The sequence below is a fragment of the Poecilia formosa genome, unplaced genomic scaffold, assembly GCF_000485575.1.
Source record: "Poecilia formosa unplaced genomic scaffold, Poecilia_formosa-5.1.2 Scaffold45, whole genome shotgun sequence".
Taxonomy (NCBI): Eukaryota; Metazoa; Chordata; class Actinopteri; order Cyprinodontiformes; family Poeciliidae; genus Poecilia; species Poecilia formosa.
The window spans coordinates 576,827-596,721 of record NW_006799984.1 but is presented as its reverse complement, the minus strand read 5'-3'; the positions used below and the strand labels follow the sequence as shown (position 1 = coordinate 596,721).

General features: G+C 39.3%; 1 protein-coding gene across 7 annotated transcripts in view; it reads right to left on the bottom strand.

Annotated features, from left to right (window-relative positions):
- Positions 1 to 19,895, bottom strand: part of LOC103137957 (nuclear receptor coactivator 2-like) — a 50,176-nt gene that overhangs the window by 26,133 nt on the left and 4,148 nt on the right. For 5 of the 7 annotated variants that reach the window (XM_016671514.1, XM_016671515.1, XM_016671511.1 and 2 more), the window contains exon 2: positions 13,031 to 13,085. The exons of 1 other annotated variant lie outside the window; for it this stretch is intronic. The gene's annotated coding sequence lies outside the window, so the exon portion shown is untranslated. Of the gene's footprint in view, positions 1 to 11,584; positions 11,819 to 13,030; positions 13,086 to 19,895 lie in introns of those variants that run through there. One more of the 7 variants, XM_016671512.1, reaches the window with a different exon arrangement.

Sequence of the window (19,895 nt, the reverse complement as noted above, 5' to 3'; positions counted from 1 at the left end):
CCTGAGAACCAGTGAAGGAAATGACACCAAACCTCAGAAGAAGACACATAACTTCCTTCTATACAAAATGTAAACAAAACTGTAAAGCGTCTCTCTTTTGTTTTTGCAAGAGACCAGAATTCACTTTTTTGATCCACAGCAGAGTTTGATTACCGCTGTACACCTCCAAATGAGCAGGACTGGTGAAATGCACTTTAAAACCAAAGGCATGGCAACAAACATAATACCACATTCAGGACCTTAATAAAGAACAAGTTCTGATGCATTCAGTGAGCAATAAGAGCCAATTTACTATTTTCCAACCAACCTGATGGCTAAAAGTAGAGATAAAGTGTTTCCAGTAAAGCTCAACGTGTGCCCAGACTCTCATTTCCCGCCATCAGTGTTTCTTCTGGGCTTGCCTACAACTGGCATCTGCAAGGAGAATAAAATCTCAATTTTGTTCCTTTCAGTTCAAAAATATTAGAAAGGATCCGTTTTATTCTGCAAGAGTGCATCCAAGACAATCATTTTCACACAATCAGACAATGATGAAGAAGTCCAATAATTAAACGCAGGGGGGAGGTGGTGTTTATAGGGACAGTGGGCCTTTAAGGCCCTTCAACAGGCTGGGACACATCACCTGACAGTTACATAAGAGCTGGTCAGTGGGACTGATACTGCGCAGATGAAGGCAGAAGAGAGGGATAAGCAAAGGGGAAAACAACAGGGAGAGAGAGAGAAAGGAGATTAGCAAGAAAGAATCAGAGTAAGACAGAGAAGAGGGGGCAGAAATATTTTAAAACTGTATCAAGGGAAATATAAGAACGGACGAGCCGTCAGTTTTTATGTGTCGTTAGGAAAAATGTTTCCGACACAGAAATTATGTTGACAAGAACAAATGCTGTTCAATGATACAGGCGGGGGTAAAGAGAGTGACAGCAGGAAGAAAACGGGAGGTGGGTCATTTGTTGCTCTAAATAATCAGGCCTGAAGGCAGAGGAAAGTATGGCCTAATTACACCATACGGGATGAGAGGACGGGAGGAAACGGGAGATAGCATGATACTGACAACACAAATGAAAAACGTTAAGACAACTAGTGCAGAAAGTATGTTAGTTAATATCATCAACGCTACTTTTCACGAACTTTCATGCTAACATCATGGTTTCAGCATCGAAAATCATATCTCCGTACACAGCGAGTGCCAATTTGGTAAAGCATTGTAACATCCATCATCTGATTGCCTGAAGGCAACTACTTGATAAGAGAAAAATTGAAGCGTTGTGCAGAGAAAATACCCGGAAAGCACAGCATGAGATTTTCGGGGATTCCCTGACCTGGTCCGGGCAGCACGCCCTCCCAAAGCTGAGCATTCATTCAGCGACAAGACGCAGGCAACTTTTCAGACAACAAGGCTTTCCGTCTGAGCTTCAGGATATACAGAAGACAACACACACCCATTAGGAAGACACACACACCTTTATTTCTCTGTCTGAATTAAATCAGACCAAACTTCTTTGGTTTAAGGTCAGCTGGAATCAGCAGGATTATCCCCGTTTGCTAAATGCCACAATAATTAGAGAAAGAATATGTCAGAGATTTATTCATGTCTACAAAATGTCATTTTTACATCTATTGAATCTCGCAATTCAATTCAATTTTGATTCTTCGATTTAAAATTGCTTTAAATGCTTCAACATTGTTTTAGTAATGCAAATAATTCATTGGTTGCCATTTAATCATTTTATGAATGACTTATTTTTAAAACTTTGCCCGTCCATGTAAACAGCCATGGTGGCACACAGTATTTTAACAGTCTATTCATTCACATTTTTGAGCAGTAAAATAAAACCATAGAATAATACCACTTCTGTTCAACAAAGAGTGCAAAAGTTAAAAGATAATAGAACCGTATTAAAATTGCAGTGAAGTATATTTAAACACAAATCATTCTCATTTTCTTCTGGAAACTGAGTTAATTCACATTCATCATTTTTAAGCATATTTTAACAAATTTGCCACTCTGACCCACATTTCACCATTTACCAACCGCCAATAAACTCAAAAAGATGATGACGAGTATAAATGAATACGTCACATTTTAGTGGAAATTTCCTCGACTGCATTGAAACTCTGCCGAACTTTAAACGTACCCAGCGCCACAGCGACGCTTTCACAGCAGACTCTCAGGAGATGACGCCAGAATGAACCAGTTATATTTTAATTATGATCATACTGAGAGGAAACAGGTGACCTTAAGAGGTAATATCACACAACGTTGAAGTCCTCACGTTTCATGGCTGCACCTCATGCAACAGTCCCACATGATGGTGTCAGAAATCAATACAAAAAGGCTCCTTTAAACTTCCAATCAATCACAAAGAAGCTCCACACACAGACACAAAGTCTGAGCACTCACGACTGACATCGCTTGGATGTTCACGTCAATATCTGTCTGCATCACAATACACAGACACATGCGCAAAGGTACACATATGGCACGTAAACATGTGCATTATAAATTAACACTAATGCAGGCTGCAACAAAAGCCTTCATCCAGCTCTGCCCAATGCTAATGCAATCAGAGGAGCTGAGAGCTTTGCAAAGCGAAGCCATTTAAAAACAATTTGAGCTGGAGAGAAGGGACAGGGCCAGAGGGTCAATGCTGCCATTAAGAAATTAAAGCTGAGGATTGATCACCGCCTGCTTAAGTGGCTCTCGTCTCCGATAGAAACCAAGCATGTGTTTGGGTTCTGCAAATCTAAAGTCAAGAAGGCAAAACTGTTCCTCACAAAGCAAAGTAATACTTCTGTGAAAGACATATACAAAACTTCTTTAATTTCTACAAATTTTGTGAATGAACTCATACGAAAGTGTCAGGATTGTGGTTCTGAAAGTGTTAGCAGTCATTTATTACCAAACCGTCGTTCTGGTTTTCAAAGAACAAACCCCTGTGGTTTCTCTGCGCTGCTGTGCTGCAGCGGACAGAGAGCAGGTAGGTGTCAGATTACACTCAGATGGAGGTCAGGCTTGGGGAAGAGGCAGAGACACAGAGCTGCTCTTGATTTTAGCTTCATTTACAAAGACGAAGAAACAGCAAAACACGAGTAAAGGTTCTACAAAATGCATCAATAAGTAACAGCCCCTTCATTTGCAACTGAGCTAATGGTTGGGAAGATGAGGCAACAGCCGCCCTTGTGAAAGACCTAAGACTCTCAAAATGATAGTTGTCATAGGAGTACAATACATTACGGGCTGTTATTAAGGTAATGAGTCATCCCCAGGCCTTAGCTTGCACACTAATTGAGGTTTTGAGCTTGTAACAAAAAAGTGGACCATGATGTCTTATGTAATGACAGAGAGCAGAAAATTAAAGCTGATAGTGGGATAACGGAGAGCCTCTCTATGCCTAATGTGATAACACCTTGACTGAGTAAATGTCAGAGCTTTTATCCCCAGAAATGAATTGAGTCAATCAGTTTAGTCGCAGCTTCACTCCCTTTAGGTCTGTGTGTTTGTTGGGATGAATTGCTTCCGAGAAACTTTTTGAAAGAAGCGCCTCCATTAATTAGTTGGAATGAAATGAACCTCACATCAGCAGTCATTGTGCATTTTATTCTTCCTAATGTTTCTATCAGCATTTTGTTTTCAGATCCTCTCTCACTTATTAGCTCCTCTGTTCAAAGATCAGATCTCAGTGACTGAAGAAATAAAGAAGATACAATCTTTTATTATTTCATTTTGAAGAAAATTCACAATTTTATTAAAAATTATCAAACTATTTAAAACAACAATAAGAATCCATAAAACTGAAGCATTTTTTTTAAATGTACCATTTTTTTAAATAGATCTACTTAGCAAATTAGATCAGTCTGTAGACTGTAAAGTTCAATTCACTTCCTTTTAGGTATAACTATGACAATATGGCATAAAGGTCCATTTCTCCCAGGGAGTGTTCAGGTTAATCTTAATGGCAGGTAGAAAAAGATCTACTCTCTTAAAACTAATCTACAAAATCTACAAACAAGAACATGACCTACTTGTGTCTCACCACAGTGACCAAGATGGAAAAAAAGCCTCTACTGACCAATGTTAAAGCACTGCAGCAAAGCGTGGCATCAGGAAGTCTCCAAGTCTTCAGGAAAACATTCTGATGCTGTATGCCAACTGTTTGCTTGTGAGTTATACCAGGAAAAAAAAATCTTTCCTACCATCCTCATCATAAACATGCGGGGTTTCAGCTAAACCAGAGTCGGAGCTGATGTGGTCAGGAGTCCCTCAGGGGACGGTCTTCTCACCGTTCCTTTTCACTCTGTACACATTGGATTTCTGGTGAAACTCAGTCTCATGCCACCAGTAGAAACACTGAGATGAATCTGCAGTGGTTGGGTTTACCAGGGATGGACTGGATTGAGATGAGTTGATTCTACTTCCTGAAGTGGCTTCGATCCTTTCGTGTATGAAACAAAGTATCGTTGATCTTCTACCAGCCTTCGATAGAGAATGGATCAACAAACTGATTCACAAAGCTGGAAAAATCCTTGGTCCAGGACAGGAAGTCTCTGAACAATCTGGTCTCCATCATGAAGAATCCATCCCACCTATTACACGACACTCTGGAGCAGCAGCAGAGCTCTTTTTCTAACACACTGTGCAGCTCCGCTGTCACAAAGAACAGTTCAGGAAATTATTTTTCTTCATTCTCAAAAACTCATATGTGTGACAGAGGTGGTCGCACCTCTTCATTGTGAATTGAAACCACCACGTTAATTTCGGCAGTACTCCTACTCCCTAAATGACTCCCTCCATGGCTCACTAGCACTGACGTAGGACATTCTTTCTTACGGTTTATTCAATGTCACATGCTGTTCTTATTTTGTTTTTCTTTAATTATGTAAAGCACCTTGAAATGCCTTGCTGCTGAAATGTCCTATACAAATAAAATTTGATTGATTGATTGATTGATTGATTGATTGAGCCTATCTGTCTTTCTCCACAGTTGAAGAATGCTGTAAATCTTTTCTTTTGATGAGATTTTCACAGTAAAGTTTTTATAGCTTCTAAAATCAAATATTTTAGCCACAACATAAAGTTTTATTTCTCCATCTGAATAATTATACTGGATAGAATTATGTGCTTTTCACACATTCAACTAAAAGTGAATATTTTTATCAGAAAGCACCCGTCCCAAGCCTAACAACAGACCGTGGTGTAAAACAAGGTTTACTGTGAAAAAGCAAACATTGTTTTTCTTAAGTGTTGTGGAGAATCAGTGATAGTGCTTCTCTTTTAAATGTCCTGGTAAACATGATGGAGTGCATGGCAACATGTTCTCATTCAAATAACTGGATATTTTTAATAAAAATCCAGTGGTCTCTGCTGGAAAACTGAAAATGGGTCAGCATGGCCATGAGTCGACAGGATAATGATTCAAAAATAGATCTAAATTATATCGACAACCTGTGGGGTGAGATGAGAAAAGAGATTAAAGAGACAATCCAGAGATAATGTGCAAAGTAATGGTCAAAGATCTCCCTGTCCGTTCACTAACTTAGAGAGGTGTAGCGGTGTTGGTCTGTCAAAAGGGGACGGTTACCAAAGTAAAGCAATCCAACTATTCTAAGATTATTCTGGGCTATTGTTTTCTTACTCAACATTTTATACATAGTTCCAAAGAAGATTTTTATCCCATCTCTTTCATAAAAAAGGGTCTTTGACATTTAAGTTCCCCTGGTATGTTATAATTTGGATCTGACCTCATCCTCTGCTGCTAAATAAAATAACCAAAGGGAAACTTAGCTTATGTATAAACAATTCACAATAACCAACAATTTTAAAAACCATAAAAAAATGTGTCCCCACTAAATAGATGCATCACCAACTTAAGTAAGGAATAATTTCATCACAAAGCACCAATTAGGATCAATTAAGGACTTAAGGACTTTGACACCAGTGGATTAGACATCTGTAAACTGGAGGAGGGACCCCTCCTGTTTGTTTCCCAGCTTCTGTTAAGGTAGAAGAGCAAAAACCAACAAACCCTCTGATGACACACAAGTGTAAAGTTGGCCTAATATCCTGCAGAGGCTGTATTATGACCTGGGTTCCTGCCATGATGAAGGACCTGTGATGAAAGCTGGGTTAGTCGTTTTGTCTATGCATACATCTACATGCAGCAGTAAATCAAATCTGTTTCTGTACATCTCAGGTGTTTGGTGTGGTGATGCTATGCTGAGGCGTTGCCTTAATGGCTGGTGGCTTGTTGCCCTTTCAAGGCAGCACTGGAGAAAGAGTTCGACTGCTGCTTCCTTTGACAACCCCGAGGCTCATGGGAGTTGACTCAGCAAATAATCACAAAGCAAATAAGACCTCCAAAGAAATGTTTGGCTGAGCTAGCAAAATTTTAAAGAGGTCCCAGTTAGACCACTACGTGTCCTGTAAAAAGATCTAATTAACTTTAGCATTATTTAAAGTAAAAGTAACATTCACCTAGTGGGTTTCTACCAATCAGGATTGACACAGATGGCCAGTCGAGTAGCAGCAATCACAGTTTTGAAGTTGGAAGTGTTTGAATTTGAGTAAATTACAAAATAAAGCTGTTGACCCGACACTAAAAAAAGCACTACCACTTAAACAGGAATACTGTTACAATACCAAGTGACAATGGAGAGCTATGGGACACGTTGGGAAGGTTTAGTAATTAAGTTTGACAATTGGACCAAGACTCTGTCTCAGTTAAGTTTATTAGTTTGGCTACCTAAGCTGTATGTGTTAACCAAATCTCATTAATCATGCTGCAGGACAAAGAGGAATTAACTGGTATTAACACAAAACGCACTGCAGCTAAAACTCTCTTTGCAAATTAAGACATCCAGTATAATTTAATCTGAAATCCTTCTGAAGCTAAAGAAGAAGAAAAATTTCATGCTCAAAGTCAAAATCTAGACAACTTTTATAATTTGTTCAACACTATTGTTAATCAGGCTGTCTTACCGAAACCTAATAAAAACCAACCAGTTTTACAAATCGGGTTGAACATCCAACATTGCGGTCGCAAACGAACAAAGGACTTGATAAGACTGAACCCCTCACCCACAAAAACCCACAACTTATGATTAGGTTTCCAAAGACTTCTGGCACCAGTGTGCTGGAAAGAAAAGTAAATGCCTGCCTGTGTGCTGAGAAGTGAGTCCACTTAAAATCCATCTGTACAAATTGACCCACTTCAACAATCGGACCAACCGCACCGTATTCTTTTTTTGTAGCAAACAACACTAATTGGTATTGGTGTAGCAGCGTAATCTGGTGTCACCGGGGCGCGGCTGGAAGTCTCAGCCATTGTTTCTTTTCTATCTTTAATCTACGTCAACAGAAATCAATTAAAATGTTGTTTTCATTTCTAAATTAAGAAAAAATGAATAAACTCATTATAAGAATTACTTCATAGAAAAGAGAGGAAAGAGAGGAAGGTTAAGAGTAAATCATTTAGGAACTAAACTGTTTGATTTAAAAGTGATTTTATGCAACAACAAGAAAGCTAATCACGAATGGAGACTAAATGAAATAACACCTTTAACACAAACAGTTGTGTGTGGATGGTTGCAGTAGATAATCGTCACTCTGCATGAGCAGCCTCATGTAATACTAGAGCCTGATCGATTATAGGCCAGAATCAATAACATTGAACATGCCCGGATGCTAACTCAACTGACACATGTGTGCAGGCACATCAAGACAATCACAAAAATAAGAAATTGCAAATAAATATAAATAAAAAACCCTTAAGGAAGCACTACATGCTATGGCGGTAAGGGAGGAAATGAAACCAAGTTGAATCTTGGTGTCCATAGTTAGCTTCTTCAGAAAAGTTGAATACATGCATGAGAAATCACTCTCAGGAAATCAGAGTGAAACTTGTAGAGTTAGAGGGAAGAAGGGAGGGAAGCTTTGCTTATTGCCAGAAACGCTCGCTGTCTTCTGTCCCATGAGTAATAACTGCAGGATTGCACTGCAAACACAGATACACTGGTCTCAATGTGCACACACATGCTCCTGAGCAGGATTTCTTCATCTTCAGCTCACGTTTCACAGTTATTTCATAACACAAGGCTGGTGGTCTGATACTGTCATTATCTCTAAAAATGCATCGTGACACAATAAAGAACTTTTCCATTCGGTATGCGACATACATGTAGAAAACAACCCCAACCACTCTGGCTCATCAGATAAACACTAAAATAAGCTCAAATGTGCATTGGGATACATTGATAACTTAGAAGAATGGAAGAGTAAATCACATGGTGTAAAAAGGGAGATGTGGCAGCAGTTCTACGTTGTCCTATTGACCAGTCGGTCAAAGTCCAGCTACAGCTCACTGATTGACTGAAATGCAGCAGGAGCTGCAGGTTGTCAGTGAGAAAATTAACATACAGTCACAGCTGAGTGACTTCTTGACACTCAGACTTTTTATCCTGCTCAGATAAGAATGCAAAGAGCAACACTGCTCATCACTTCTGGGATAAATATCCAGCTGTCTTTCATCTGTGACCAGGTCACTTTTCAGTCTTTCTGTTTAGTTTCTTTTGTGTGACATTTGAATCTCTCAGTCACAAGCTTTGATTTGATTGATTTCCGGTGGTTTTGTAATAATAAATCAAAAAGGATGATCTTCCTGCACCTAACAGTAACTACAGGTGTTCCACAGGGATCTATTCTAACCCCCATTTTATGTTCAATTGATGTTTTCTTACTCCAAGAGAACATTTTATGTTCTCTTGTTATGATTAAGTGTGAAATCTGTGGTCAAATAAAGACAAAACACGGTTGTACATTTAAACTCTAGCACTGATAAATGATGTGCTTCTTTTTTACAATCATTTAATGCACAGAGAAAATGTTACACAAAAATGCCTTCTCATGTGGTTCCTTCAAAAGCTACAATTCAGTGCTCATATTTCTAACAAAGGTAGATTACTAGATGTTTAACTAGTATTACCAGACCTTACTAGGTGTTTTATAAGTAGTTTCCCATTGCCAAGAATTTTATTTCTCTGCTTTTAGTCCTTGTCCACATTTAGAAATTCATTCCTACTGTAAAAGAAACAAGATTCACCACATCCTGCTACATCACGCATTGCAGCGTCAGTGTTATGAATTCTTCAGTGAATCTTCCGTGGCTGTTTAATATGACTGCAAGTCTAGCGGAAAATAATTTCCATTTGTATTTAAGGCAGTAAAATTATCAGTGGCTGTTTTGTTGTGGTCATTCTACCAATCTGAATATGTTTGCATAAAACATATTCAGATTATACATAACACATTTTGTATAAATTTCAAATATGCAAAATTCATGTGGGAGCTTTAAATTTAAATATTGTACTGGTTTTCTCTGATGTCTGACCTGCCAATTTAGACATAATTTTTTTTTTAATTCTAAGATCTACTAACAAATTATACACATAACACGAAGGAATTGCGTGCAGGTTAATTTAATTAAATGTCTTTTTTGAAGATTTTTTGGCATTATTGGCCTTTATTGAACAGTAAATAGACAGGAAGGTTGTGGAGCGAGAGGAGGGAGACATGCAGCAACTGAGCCAAGACTGGGAACCAAAACAGAACAACCACATCAAGGACTGCAGTCTCTAGACAGCAAACTGAGCACCAAAGCAAAGCAATTTTAAAATAATTTTTAAGTTATGATTAAAATTTATCCCTCTGTTTGACTTCCAAAAGACAACATTCACAAGCATATATTTATGAATGTTTCAGGTCAGCTCATCTTACTTTCATCCAAGAATAACACACTGCATATTGGACTTTGAAAGACAACACATCTCATTTAACCTCAGCTTAAGCAAAGAGACTGAAAGTCAGGCTTGTTAAGCCTAAAAATTACATTCAGAGATCAGTAAACGTCTTTATCTAGACCTCTTCTGACACTTCAACCACAGTTCACATTGTTTGGACTGGAGATGGGACATCTTTAGTAAAAGTGGGCATTTTTCGATTTCATAAACCAGAAAAAAAGAATCCGATTTTTCAACATTTTACCTGCCGAACACTAGCCACAAATTTCTAGGAAAACTAGCTACATTTAGGCATCTAAATGCAGTTAAGATGACTCGTTGAAGTTCAAACAAGTTCAAACTGTGCCTTGAATGGAGAAGAAATTGCATTTATCATGGATGTTGCCAAGAGACGGCGTTTCATAAAAGGCTGAGATTTTTCTTCACAACCTTCTCCATGGTCCAAAGAGAATTATGAGAATAGAGAAAATACTGGTTCAAGACTGGTTCACGTTTTATAGAAAGGCAACAGTTGCTCAGATAGCCTCCTCTGAGCAACTGTCTCTTAAGGCACAACATATCAAACTTTGGACTGGCTACAGCACCACACCATGTGTCAGCTCAAAGTAGGAATCTGAGGATGTTCATGCAGAGTCACCAAAATTGGACAATTACAGATTGAAAAGATGCTGCCTGGCCTGATCAGTCTTGTATTTAGTTGTGAATTTCAGATGAACGACTCAAATTTTACATAAGCAACAGATTTAACCCGCCTCAAACCAAGGCTTTAAGGTGACGCTTGTAATGGTGTTAAATACATTTCCCTGACCCCTTAGAACCAACTGAGTATTGTTTAACAGCCACAACCAGCCTGATAATTATTTGGACATGTCAAACAATAAATAAATAAAACAAAATATGTGGCAGCCTGGCCAAGCTGCTGTTTAGATTGTGTGGTGCCGTGTCAAATGCAACTTACATCATTAAGAAGCAAGACTGACACACAATGGAGTGATAAAAGCTATAAGTAAGGGAAATATAAGAACTTATAACCTTTTATTTTTTAGACTAGGTACAAACAAAATTATTAGTACATCTCTACATTTTAAACTAAACTACAAACCTGTAATAAAAACCTGCCTCAAGACTCAATCCTGGGATTTTACCTGTAAAGTCTGGGAACCTGCTTTTTAATGAAAACAGTTCTTTTTCTGGACGTGAAGCAAACTGAGCAAACAGTCAGCTGGTTAGACCTGAGGTGACAGGGCAGCTTCAGGCCTGCTGACTCCACAATCTGTGAGCCACCAGTCCATCATAACCACTCCCCTTCGCAACACATACACACACACACACACACACACACGCACGCACACGCACACACACTGTGTCACAACCCACAACAACAATACATGACAGCTCAAAGTCCAGGACTGAGTAAGACAACCACGCCAACTGGGTGAATTGAATTCATCCCCATTTGGTAATAATGAAACATAAAGACAACATGGTGACTAACAAATCACACAGTTTAAGATAAGTGAAAGTTTCTTAGTGCTCTAAAAGTATTTTGTTTGATATAAAAACGGAGAGATTTGGAAATGCAATAAATCTATGAACAATAAGGATCCGAAACTGAATATTTATCATATGAACATTCTCAGAGGTAAATAATTAGCTTATAATTTGCTCTTCCAATATTTAACTTGTATACAAGAACAGAAAACTACCAAATAGATTCATAAAGTTGAACCACTTCAACTTCCCGGACTGTGCCTTTAAATCTGCTGTCATATATATCCTTATAGTAACTCACCTCTGCCAACAACTGAAGCAGTCCATAACAAGTCGCGAGCCGGCTGAAAATCTCATGCCAACCGGGCCAGCGAGCTGGTTTTCACACGGTCCACACAGTAAACACACACACGCATGCACACACACGCGCCACTGTCATCTGCACGTTGTGTATTCCCCCCTCTCTTCTCTGTGAGATTACCCGTGTGTGTGTCATCTGCATCTAATGACAGCTGACTAACTACATGCCACAAATCCTCTCTGCTCCCTGTCCCCTCCCCCTGCCTCTCTCTCTCTCTCTCTCGCTCTACCGCACAGACACACACGCAAACTTCTCCCTGTCTCCTCCCACCACACACACACACACATACACACTCCTCCCTCCTATTAGCTGATGTCCAGAAAAAAAACCTGTCTCCCTTATCTCTCACTGCCTTTCTAGGTACAAAAGGATTTGCATGACCTGTTGTTCTTTTGTTTTGGTGTATCGTACTGTGGATGGTTTTCATTTTACAATGCAATTGTCCAAGACCTACTTTTTTTGTAAAACTACCTTTAACTAGTGGCAGCAAATACCAAAGCTGGTGAAAGCAGAACACACACTTGATTTGCATCCGCCACCTTCATAATAAACCTCATTGCTGCATTGATAACAAGCTCTAGCCTAAGTGACAGGGCAGAACACAAAAGAGACGAGCGGCAGAGAAAGAAACAGTGATGAAGGTAATTCAGCGAACAACTGCAGCTTCCCACATAAACAGGACTACACACACACACACACACACACACACACACACAAATACTGTCAGCCTAACTGCCTCCCTCACATCTTTCTCAGCTTTCACTTTCTATGTTGTCATGTCAGGGTGTTCCTGTTTGCTTCAGTAGCTTGTTGCGCGTTCCGGAAATTTCTACTCTTGAAGCTTGGCTCTATAAACTCTAGCATGAGCTCCAGTGTGAGTACTCATAAGTTAGTCTCCCCATTCAGGAAATCATGTTGTACACTTGAGATAACGCATTTATGGCCACCCACCGCTGAGCTCTGTTAGGCTGCTCAAATGAAATGTAATGAAGAGACTAGAAATAATTTGCAGAAACTAGCAGTTGAGAAAGGAAGTGTACCGAGAAATGGGCTGGAGAGCAGGTGAAGGCCTAGATTTTAAACTCAGATCCACCACCATATCAGCTAATGCTCTATATCTAAGTGTTAAGATGAACTAACAAGTTCTGGTCGGTGACCAAATTAAAACTCAAATCTCTTTTTTAGATAAGTAAACAGTGTGTCAAAAGATCCTGCTAGCTATAATACTCTTCAGTGTGGAAGTTGTAATAGAGCGAAGATGTTTGAGAGTCTCACAAAACATGATGTTATATCTAAATTATTTATGTATGATTTTAAAATATGGGTAACAAATGAGACACAACGCAAGTAAGAAAAAAAACAGGCAGAAAACAAAAGCACACCAACCTCTAACACAAAGCATCCTGGTAAGCATCCACTTTGGAAGATTAGTCTGTCCTCTCTGTAACAAACAGCAAAACATCGGGTTTAATATAAAGGTCCAGAGTTTAGCATGCAAATATGGAGATTAAATTACACCTAGGAGGATTCAAGTGGCTTCAGAAGACAAGTTTTTGAACTGGCTTTTATTTTGGGGTTTCAGAGAAAAAGAGGCTGGATAAAAACAGAATTCAAACCTTTATACATTGACATTTGTAGTCGTAATGCGACAAAATACGACTGAACGAAAGGAAGGTAATACTTTGGAAGGTTAATGTTTTGTAACAATAAATAATGTTTCTTCAGTAAAATTATTTTTATTTCAGATGTTACTAACTGCAAATCATTAAATATTTTCCATAACAATATATGGTAACTCTTAAAGGGACTTGTCCTGCTGTTTAGTCAAAGTTTGGCCACATAGACACCGATACTAAAGCAACCACTCCATCTGAGAACACAACCTGTTTTACCAACAACACCCAGGTGGCATTCACCACAAGGCCAACCGGTGGGTCAGAACCCGTCAGGCAGCAGCAGGTGGACCCAGACAACACCAGCAGGACGTTTTACCCGTTTTGACGAATCAGACGCAAGGTGGTAAAATAAACACCTTTGAAACAGTAAATGCGTACTTTTCTTGAATAAGTAAAATCAAATGTTTCCAAATATCCCTAGAAGAATCTCAGAATTAAAAAGGTGTTTAACTGCTTTGTGATCCATTGACCACGCCTGGGATCACGTATGTGACTCGGCGCTTCATAAATACTATGCTGAGCTTTCATAATGAAATAGTTGGGCTGAATATCACCTGAATCATCCCCCACTGGTAATTCTGGAAATCTCACGCCAGCCAGCAGCAACAACAAAACCTGGAGCTTTTCCCAGATAATGACAGCAGCCTGAGAGGACGAGCCCGAGTGCTTTCAGGCATTTTTCACACCGCGAGCTTGACCTGGACCAGTGTGGTGCTGGTCCAGATTCAGAGTTCCCACTGACTATGGGGTTCACATTGATGATGAAAAAAAGACGTCTCCTTTTTATTTGAACAGCTGATGCTGAAGGAAAACCTGCTTGAATCTGACTTTAATCGGCACACTTTTGCTGTACTGTTTTCAAGAAACACAAAGCTGTGTTGTGACTGATGAGTCGGGGATCGGGTGTCACGTTGCAGTTCCTGTAACAAAAACAGCAGAGAGCCTATACCTGCTCGCCAGGCGCTGGTAGCACCGCGCTGCTCTGCCTCACCTTGGAAAAGCTGGATGAACCTCACCTTTTCAGGAAATATTACAAGCTTCTCTGATGAATCACTTCCTGTCCTCAACCTCATTTAAACAAACGGAGTGATTACAAATAAACAGGTCCAGTGTATTTGCATTTAGCACCCATTACTCTGATACCCTGAAGTAAAATCCAGTGCAATCTTTAGAAGTCCCCTAGTCTATAAAAGGAATCCTCATCTAATCTCAGTATAAATCTTAAACAAAGAAGAAAAAAAAATCTGTGAAAATTCTGTGAAGTCCTGAGAGATTTTTAGAGGACATTAGAGAACAAACAGCATGAAGACTATGGACAGCAGTAGACAGGTCAGGGAGAAAAGCTGACCTGCCTGCAATTGCACAAATTGGAATTCTGAAAATAAATTTGCTTAATGGAAACACAGGAATTTTTGTGCTAGGATGAGATGGTTTTTCAGGCGTATTGACATTAGTGTATTCCGCAAAGTTGCAATGGAAACTGTTAGAAATAATCAGAGCCAGTGTTGGAGGAAATCCCATTTGGTCATAATTGGACCACAGCAAACATGAGGAAGAAGGTGCTCTGCTCAGATAAGAGAGAAACTTAAGATAAAGTTTCATGTGACAGAAAACTAAAACTGTGCAACATCCCAGTGGTAAAACTTGGTGGTGGGGATGCTTTTCCTATGAAATACATGACAACAATGAAAAAAATCTTGAGAGTCTACAAAAGACTTAAAATATACACAGAGGTTCAAAGAGCCAATTAATGTCCAGACTTAAATTTCACTAAGAATTTGTGTCAAGGTTTATGTGCTACTGTATACGTTAAATCCCAATAAAATACATTGGCGTTTTAGTTTATAACACAACAAAATGTAAACCAGTTCAAGGGGTATGAAAGCTTTTGCAGCATTGTGTTTGGCTTAAAAATTGACCAGTTAAGTTTTTTTAATCTAATTTATGCAGCTCATCTTAACCAAGTCTTATCACCTCTTAGTGCTCAGTCTAATATTTGGGCCAGTGTGAAAGAGGGGGAGGGGTTAGTGTAACCGAAAAACACCAAATGAAAATGTAGCAAAAAGAAGAAGTTGTTTTTTTTTTGGTTGGCGTCCAAAGTCAAAGCGTCTGCTGCCGCCTCCTCCCTCCCAGCGCGTGCACATCTCAGGGCAGATACATGTGGGACTGCGGCCTTCGCAGTCATCCTGGAGAACGCAAACCGCTGAAACTTCAGCATGCACCTGCCACTGCTGGGAGGGTTGCATGTTTTCAGAGCTCGTCAGTTAGTGTGTGTGCATCAGTGTGTGTCCGTGTAGGAGGGACGGACAGCTGATCTCTTCCCAACTGCTGTGCAAACTTCACAAATTGCACACACAAGCACAAATGTCGTTCCTGTATGCACAATGACACAAGGACTCAGTGTGCTTCAGATTGATGATTAATTTCAGGAAGAAGTTTGTGTTGACCATTGCAAACAGACAAAGGTGGATAAAAAATAAACAAATAAATGGGATGATCTGTTAAAAAGACTTGTTTTATAATTAATGCGCTACTATAACTCACTGAAACATGCAGAAAAAAAAGTAATTTAATTGAATTTGATTAGACATTAGGACGAGGCCAGAACATCGCTTAGTCTTCTTCAACATTTCAAAGCAATAGGAAGTGTGATCTTATTTGTTTCCTTCTTGCATAAATTTCTCTTTCATTTCTGCAAGGAAGAAGGTTGTGTTTACATCTTGTGAAACATTTCTGTCTTTACTTGGACATAAAGTATGGATCAGAATAAAACAGATAACCTGTTGTTTATTTTCCTGGAACATTCTGCCATTTTATACCAGAATCGAGTAACTCTGTTACCTGCATTTGTAATAAAATGCTGTGTATATCAAAGCCAATTATTTTTTTTTTTTTACTTCTCATCATAGGCATACCCAATGCCTTTAAATTGGATTCTGTTCCTACTCCTATTCTTTCTGACACTCCCCCTTCACAGGTCATCATACCAACGCTTCTACATGCTGTCCACTAATGCCGCTAATCGTTCTAAGGAGCACTGCAGTTTGCATGATAAGCTCCACCACGTGTTTTCCATCTACTGCTGCCACTAGTCTAGAGGAGCTGGAGACTGATGCTCAAAGGCGGAGCTTTGGGTAAACGGGCGGAGCATTGCATGTTGCAGTTGTTAAGGCACCCCCAATGGCTGCAGCGGCAGATTCAAGGATTCCTCAAACATGCATGACTGAGTCAAAGCAAAACTGGGTATATTTTGGATAAGGTGATAGCATTACAACAAGTTTTAAAACTCAAGTCAATTTTCCAAAATTCCTCTCCTTTAAAGAGATTATCAGGGATATTAACAGTTGTACCACCTTTAACTTTGTCAAAAAATTATTTATTAAGATGGAATTGATTCCCTCCTGAATAAATTGATTAAAGCTGAATGTTTAACTTTTCTACATTTTTAAGTGTGCTATAATGTTGTTGCATCTTTATTGGTGACGGCAGTAAATGTTCCTGTGTCTGTACCATCTCTGGCACAGACGCTAAACATCCCCATGTTTCAACCCAAGGCAAAGTTCATCCTGCACAGACAAAGCCACAGGCATATGCTGCAGGATGCTGTGGAGCGTTTGACTGTTAATTATTTGCATACTCGACACTGTGGTAAGAAAACTCTACGGCACAGGCACACGCGTTGATGGGAGAGCACAGGGGAGCTGTGGAGAGTCAACGAGGGCCACGCAGAGAGACGGCCTACTTCCTGGCTGTGATTAATTTCTGTTACCAAGCAGCTCTATGGTAACACAGACATCAGTAGCTGCGCTGAGCTGTTTTACAGTGCGACCCCACATCAGACACGTATCAGTCGTGGTCAGAGTTACATTCATGAAAAATGCACAACACGGTGAGGTGCTAATATATTCTTGCACCTTTTTTAAAAAACTTTGTCACATTATAACCACAACATTCAGTAGATTTTATTATTTATATGTGATTCACTAATACAAAGTAGTGAAAAGTTGAAATGTCATCCTGAACCTTTTTTGCAGAACCATCTTACTACAGTTACAGCTGCAAGTCATCTACCAGCTTTACACAGAGACTTTTTTTCTGTCCATTCTTCTTTGCAGCATAGTTCATAATCTGTCAGATTAGGTGGTGAGTGCCTCAGATTCTCTGGGCTTTAACTAAGCCATTCTAATACATGAATATGCTTTAATCTAAACACTTCCATTGTGACAGTAAGTATATTTTACTTTTATCAGATCACTGTGTGAACTCTATGCGTCACTTTAGTCAGGATAAAAGTCAAAAAATAAATTGAAGCCATTTATTTGGAATAGTTTATACTGGATCAGTTTTAAAAATCACAATATAATCCCCATCAGAGTTTTTCTTGTCTCGTCTCTTCTTTGCCAATTGTTTCTCAGTGCTAATGTAGTATAGATGAGTCTCTTTTGCTGTGAGACCCATTTCATTTTTTTTACAATTGTTCTGTTTCCTGAAATGCCTCGCAGCACGTGCCCTCCAGCAACAACTGAAAACAATAAACCAAACTGCGACACATTCTACGAGTTCTTTGACATCATCTGGGGACAGGAAAGTTCTGTGCTGACTCATTCATGTGAATAAAAAACAAACAAACAAAAACAAAACTTTCATCTTTAAAAAGAGTCAAGTTTAAAAAAAAAGAAAAGCTCACATCATTACAATCTGGCTTGAATGAATTTTGCCCATTGTGTGGATAACCCATCTCACTGGGGAACATCTGAATGAGCTCTGGCCAGCGGCACTGTTTGCTCTGCAAAAGCTTGTTATGCCATTAGCTTGTAACATCCAACTGCAGGCCTGTGCAGTCACTCGCTCCCTCTACCTCAGCTCTGCTGTCATAGTGCTGGAGAATTACAGCCGCCGTCAGATCCAGCTAACCAAATTAGCACTTGTTATGCAACCTGCTGCACTTGGCTCCCTGGTCTGGAGCGTAATCCTGCACAGCTCTCGGTATGGTGGTCTGCACGTAGAAGGCTCCTGCAGACTGTACACGCAGAGCTGTTCATGTTCCATAAGCAAAGCAACTTTGCTGCCTTTCCTAAAGATTTTTTGTATTTAATGAGAAAGTCAGAGTTTCAACAAATAAATGTTGGAATATGAGAAATGATTGGAAGAAGAAAAAATACTGAGGGGGAGAGATTGGCTCATTTACACTGATTCATTGTGTTCAATAGGTAGTACAATTTTTACATTGTAAAAATACATAGAAAATCCAACAATGCAGCCAGATTCAAATTTGCACAAAAAAACATTTTCTTCCTGTTCACACATGCCATTAGAATCCTTTTGGATGGACTTTTAATGCCATAGTTTATCCAAAAAAGTCCATGTGCCTGCTAGAATTTAGAAATAAAACCCTTAAGTACCCTTATAGTGGCTCTTTCTAAACTTTGCTGAGAGAATGTTGCTGTGATTGTGGCGTTGGGGTTAAACAGGAGGCTCTGAAAGGAGCCGTGGCACGGCTCTGGGAGTGAGTGAGTGTGTCTGTGCATGTGCCTGTGATGGTTAATTAGAGCACTTGGTCCCAGGAGGATCAGACATGGAAGACGACTGTCTCTGCTACGTGACAGAAAGCCAGGGGCAGCGTGCAGTTGATTAGTTAGTGGCAGCAAGAAAGGCTAGACGTAAACAAACAGATTAGCAGACAAGCTGACACACGCCCATGGTACATTTAAATAAATGTAAAAATGAACCGGACGTGTGGAACTTCATGAACAAACTGGACCTGGAAACACACACACATGCTGAAGTTATCGCTTTTGTGTGGTAAAGATGCATTTACGTGAGTGTTGGTTGATTAGGACTTCAGCAATTGGATTGAGATGTTGCTCTGTGAAGTAAAGAGGATAAGAAACAGAATTAAAGTAGTTTGTAGGAAAAGAGCGAACGTGAAATTCTGTTAAACTTGCAGATAATTTGCAGTGGCAGTGGCTACAGACGTCCCACAATCACAAGGTTGTTGATTACACTGTGGTTTGCCCAGCGCCATAATCAAAGTGTCCTTGGGCGAAGCACTGCTTCCAAACTATCCCTAAAAGGTCAATATGTAAAATACAATAGATTTGGTTGTCTATGCTGTCTATGCTATAAATGCATCAACAATCCTGGAAAAAAAGGAGGTAAAAATGAAGTTAAATTGATGGTGGCCAAAATGGTGAACTTCAACATGTCTAGTTATTTACAATAAGGCTGTTTTTTTATTGTTTGTACGTTTTGTTTTATGTGGTAACATTGTTATTAACAGAGTCCAACACATGGCAGAAGGGTGGTTTGTGGTTCACCATACACTGAAAAGCTTTATAACAAAAAAAAGAAAAACAACTCCTAACTGCGGTTTTAGAAGAAGTAAAGTTATCACAAAGTGGAAACTAAAGCTAAACGTGAGCTATAACTACAGCAAATGGATATCCCTAAAACCACTGAGATGTTAGATACACATAAATGCAACTTCTGTACTGCAGTGTAAACTTCACTGGTAAGACTTGATGTAAACAGCCCATAGTTTTTCCAACAAAAACAAAGTTTTTGTTGGAAAAAAC